The sequence below is a fragment of the Rattus norvegicus genome, chromosome 3 (genome assembly GCF_036323735.1).
Source record: "Rattus norvegicus strain BN/NHsdMcwi chromosome 3, GRCr8, whole genome shotgun sequence".
NCBI classification, from domain to species: domain Eukaryota; kingdom Metazoa; phylum Chordata; class Mammalia; order Rodentia; family Muridae; genus Rattus; species Rattus norvegicus.
Window position 1 is genome coordinate 63,102,191 of NC_086021.1, and position 5,543 is coordinate 63,107,733.

Below are 5,543 nucleotides of genomic sequence, written 5' to 3' on the forward strand. Positions count from 1 at the left end.
CAATGCCCAAGGCCCGCCCTCCACAGGTGAGGATGTGACCACAGGTCACATAGGCTTAAGACAGATCAGTCATAGAAGCAGGACCATGCCCCCAAATATGTAGATGAGGTCTTCCCAAGCTCTCAGGCCAAACCAATAGGAAGCACCCGATGTCAGACACTGACACATTCAAACACTGTATTTAAGAATTGTGTTCAGGATTAAAAGTGAGCAGGAATTATTCCATCATCTGAGAGTTTGTGTCACAAGAGCTGTAACACTGCCACTTGGGGAAGCGATCTGCTATCTAGAAATTGTGGCCAGACAGTCTCCTGAGCCCTTTGCAGGCTGGTCATTCTCCTACTCGCTCAGGCTGACCTGAGCAACCAAAGCAACAGCAGCAGAAAGGAGCAGAACCAGCCGGAGGCAGCAGAAGCAGTCCCCCCTCCCTGCCTGAGTTCTCTTCCTTTCTCCTGAACCTGTGCACCAGGCCAGGCAAGAGAACTCCGTGGAGAGCCCCAGGCAGCAGGGTCCCACATATGGCCATGGGGACAACACTCTTACAATAACCAAGAGTTTACAAGTGAAATCTCACTCTATAGTTCAGAGGAGACCTTGGACTTGAACCTGGGCAGCATCTTAACTGTAAGTTGCTGAGACACTAAACAGACCCACACTTCGGCCTGTCATGTGACCCCGTCCAGTCTCTTCATTTGTCATACGTTTCTGAGTCATGGTTAAAAATTAATGACTGTAAACTCTCAAAAAAAAGTAGTAATACTTGGTCTGATCTTTTTATTTGAAGAAATAAGATTGAGCATATAGCCTTGTACACACTAGACAACAGCTTTCTTCCTGATCTATACTCCTAGCACCATGGTACCCTTTACTCGTGTCTTGCTTACTTCCTCTATTGCTGTGACAGAACAACATGAACAAGGTAACTTACAAAAGGATGCATTTAATTTAGTACTTATTGTATCAGAGGATTAGAAACTGTGACCACCAAGGCAGGGGCGGGGGGTGCGGATCATGACAGCATGCAGGCAAGCCTGACTCTGGATAACTAAGAGTTTGCATCTTAAAAGACAACCACAAGACAGAGGAAACATTAAGGTAGAATTGAATGTTTTGAAATTTCAAATCTCACTCCCAGTGACGTGCCTCCTCTAACAAGGATACGTCTCCTAATCTTTCCTGAATAGTTCCACAAACTGGAGTGCCTATGGGGACCACTCTCACTCTGAGTACCACAAATGGCATCACAGAAGTCTCAAGGCAGTCAGGCAGACATCCATAAATCTACCTTTAAGAGAAACTTTTCACTTCCAATAGGGAAGGACAAGGAGAAAGTGAAGGGAACCTGCTGATACCCACAAAAAGCATTCTTTAATTCAAAACATAAATACTCTCATTTTGTAGTCCATAATTCTGTATGCAGGTAGACGACTAGCAACAGTGTTTGTGACCTGAAGGGTTTGCTCTAGTTATATATTGGTTACTGTACTTCGTTTACTGTCAGAAATACCTTTCATGAAGTGTGCACAAAAACTAGGTCCAAGTTCAGCCTCTTTGACTCAAATTGATGTCTGTTACCACCTGAGGTATAAAAGTGTTAAAAGTAGAATGTTTTGAGTTAAAACTTGTTATTTAAAAAAGTGGTTGGAGGGATGGCTCAGTGGTTAAGAGCCCTGGCTGCTCTTGCAGAGAACCAGTTTCAGTTCCCACCATCTACACAGAGGCTAACAATCATCTATAACTCTTGCTCCATAGGACTCTGACGCATTCTGATCTCCACCAGCACCCAGTACACACATGGATGCAGATAGGACGCTCGGACACATAAAGTGACAAAATCTAAAAGAGAACATCTTCCCTTTCCTACTTGTTTCATGCCATTTTCTTTTTGCTCGATGATTATGCAGTTCAGAATAGGCATGACTCAGAATTGGTTTATCAGACACCTTTCTAGAAAACAGTATTTTCATGACAATTTGTCAATTAATGCAGTGCACCATTACAGACTTGACAACTTCAGAATTCAAAAAAAAATGTAAAACAGGCTTTTAAGTTATTTTCCCCATAAATTACATTCAATTGAGTTTCGGTGCCACAGAAGCTTCTTCTAATGTCTCAACCAGGTCAGATGCAGACTAAAACATGGTGTGAGATTTCCCCACATTTCCATTGACCTGCTTGGGAACACTAAGTATATGGTCCAGCCTTCCTTCCTGTCCCCTGGTTAACCAGCTTTGCTTCTTCTTCCCCAACCCCAAGAACCCAGATCTACCTTTTGATGCTAATTATTCTCAACACAGATGAACTTGATACTTGCGCTGTCCCTTCCTTGTCCCCACTTTGCATTTGACATTTACTAACAGAAGTTTACATTTCTGCATTAAAGCCACAAGAGAAGCCGGGTAACCTATGCTCTGCTTTCCCAAATGATCTGAAGTGGCTCTGAAATGGGTTCCCACTTTCGAGAAGCTTTGACTCATATAAATGCACATCTCTTCCCCGTATGTCATGAGGTAAGATTAAGATGCTGTGCTCATGTAAGCTGATCTTTAACATGATAGTCCTAAAAGATGGGGGGAAATGCTGCACTAGCTCAATAGTAACTGTTTTACAAGCTCTAAAGAAATCATTAATGTATTGCAATTAATTAGTGTAAGGAAATGTAGAACTTAAGTACTTATGTACTGTATTTGAAAGCTTGCTAATGAAAGCTAAAAAGAGATTACCCAAAATGTTTGGTTTCCTACTCATCAGAGACAACGAGATATTTCTACAATTTAAATTTTAATATTTTTGGCAGGTAAGTTAGAAGTATTATATACAGTGAGAAATGCATAGAGTGGAGGCTGGAGCTACCACTCTGCAGGCAGTGAAGAAAAGGGACGCATGGCGACGTTTCCATTTTGATCCCAAAGGAGAAGGAAATAAAACAGATACTGGGGTTAAAACAAAGGTTGTGATTAAAACAATTTGGTCAGAAGTGATAAGGAAGACGGAGAGAGCTGGGAGCTGAGTATGAAACAACCATGTTGACATGACACAAAGAACACAGACTCTAGGTTGCAAGGTCAGTAATGGCGGGCCAGATGGCCAATGTCCTGAGGAGTGGATAAAGTCTAGAGCTGATGTATACTATTTACATGAGTGTTGTCATGTCAAAAGACCTCAGTGTCTGAGACCCACAGGAATAGCAAGACCTACCTCTGGCCGGAATACAGATGGTGACTGTGTGAAAGTATCAGGCACAGTTTTCTCCTCTGGGATGACTACAGTCTTAGACTGCTACCCTGCAGAGACCTCTTACCAAGATTAGCTGAGCAACATCCTTGTTCAGCTGTCCCAAGCACGCTGAGGTTCCTGGTAACTGGCACAACTTCATGAAAGCATATGACCTACACCATCCTATAAGTACACTGTAGCTGTCTTCAGACACACCAGAAGAGGGCATCTGATCCCATTACAGACGGTTGTGAGCCACCATGTGGTTGTTAGCAATTGAACTCAGGACCTCAGGAGGAGCAGTCAGTGCTCTTAACCACTAAGCCATCATTCCAGCCCCTCCATCCAGCTTTTCTGTACCGATGTCTGTTGTGACTTCATTCCAGTGTCTGAGTCAGCTCAATCCCTTATTGGTGGCAGCACTGAGGGAACATACACAAGGCAGTTTCCCTTTCCTGTAGTCTTACTTGTGATTCAGCTGTGACACACTAAATTGTGGGTAAGGACATCCAAAAAGAAGTTTCCATCTAGTTCAGAAAGGGGACCACCCTGTAAGCAAAGACCTGAAAATGAAGTAAAAAGGACAGCCAGACCCAGCTACACCTCTGTAGCTTTGATTGAGTTATCCCTCCAAAATGATAGAAGTGCAAGCTGGTCATATAGAGATTGTCATTTAATTTGCAGCCAGCAATATACCTAGACTATCAGCTAACAGACAGGTCAAGGCCGATAGCTAACTAACAAAACTCAGAGATGAGCAAAGTTGAATCTCTGTAAGTATTCTGGATGGAGTGAGCTGCATGCAAAGAAGGAGTGATCATCCCAGTGGTTGGAGCAGAAGGATGTGTTCCTCTATTAGCATGGGCCATGATACCCTAGAGAACTGACCTATCTCAATCGGAATTACCTCAGCCTTTGTCAAATCTGCTGCATATCCTATAAACAAAAATAAAAATAAAAACACTTCTAGGCAAGACCTTTCCAGGGCATTTTCATTCTTGGGAATCCCTACCATGGTCAGGAGTTTCCCCTTTAATTTATCACTTTTCCCCATCTTCCCACAGTAAAGCTTCTTTTGATCTTACTCCCTCCCACATGTGTCTGTGTCATTACTATTCGTCTGAGACAACCTAAGAGCCACTGTTGATTTTTTTGGTGAGACTTGAGTTTCTGACGTCTTAAGTCCCTATATCACACACAACCATGATGAGAAAGGTTCAGTTGTTCTAATATAACTCCACCAGAACCAGCAAAAAGAGTAAAGATTTCTAAAGTGGCCAAGAGTAGCTAGATCCAGGAAGAACTGGCTTCCATTTCTAGCCAGGACACTGAGCAGCCGTGTGGCACCGGCTCTGCGTCCCTGATTTTGTTTTTTGTATCCCGTCTCCGATTGTTCCGGGGTCACATTAGGTGCTTTTAGACTGTCTGACATTCAGCCCCGCTGGTATACCTGAGAAGTATGCCCCATAACACACAAACAAGCACGTGTCTTAGTTTAAAGAGTTTATAAACAGCAGGTCCCACCTAGATATTTTACTACTTAACTTACAAACCATACCTCACTTTTTTAAATCAAAATTGCTTTCCATAGACCAACTAGAAATTCACTTAAATGTATCAGCTCCATTAAAAACATACAAACACACACAAACACACACACACACACACAGAGGGGGGAGCTTAGAATCAACGTAAGTATTTATCACATGGTTCAGACTATTTACTTGAGCATATAGGTAATGATCAGCTGTATCACCAGAACAAAGAATTTAACGGATGTTGAAATAACAGTATGATTGACAGGTGAGAATACAATACAAGTACTACTAACAGGGACCTGAGAGCTGAGGTGAGACCTATGTGGAATGTTTAATGAGGTATAGCAGGAGAAACACATACAGATGGAAAGTTCTTACCCCACTCTTCATCTTTAGAATTTTAGATATTTGCAGCAAAATATAATCACAGATCTATAGGAGCCTGAGATTTCTGGGCTTGGCATGTTCAGGTAGAAAATAAACATTGAAATGCTCTAAAACTAATGAGAGTCTCGCTCATTTTGTTTAGACTTGGAGAGAGGAGTGGCTTACTTAGGGTACCGGTCCCAAGTACACTCTTTGCACCCAATGCCATGCTTCTCTCCTGCTTCACTGTTGCTGCTAAAGTGAGAAGACGCTGATGGCCATACATATTTTTCTTTAATATGTTCCTTTAATGGTTTGAAAGCAACTTTAATTCTCTCTTGTGGTAGCTCCCTCAGAGGCTACTGAGTAAATTAACCAAATACAAGGTTTCGTGGTTTATCGAATTAACATATGAAAAGCAAC

General features: G+C 42.3%; 1 protein-coding gene across 3 annotated transcripts in view; it reads right to left on the reverse strand.

Moving 5' to 3' along the window:
• Positions 1 to 4,704: 4,704 nt before the first annotated feature.
• Cytip (cytohesin 1 interacting protein) overlaps positions 4,705 to 5,543 on the reverse strand; it is a 76,875-nt gene continuing 76,036 nt past the window's right edge. For 2 of the 3 annotated variants that reach the window (NM_001012086.1, XM_039104820.2), the window contains exon 8: positions 5,408 to 5,543. This exon is cut by the window's right edge and continues 877 nt beyond it. The gene's annotated coding sequence lies outside the window, so the exon portion shown is untranslated. The other variant, XM_006234202.5, reaches the window with a different exon arrangement.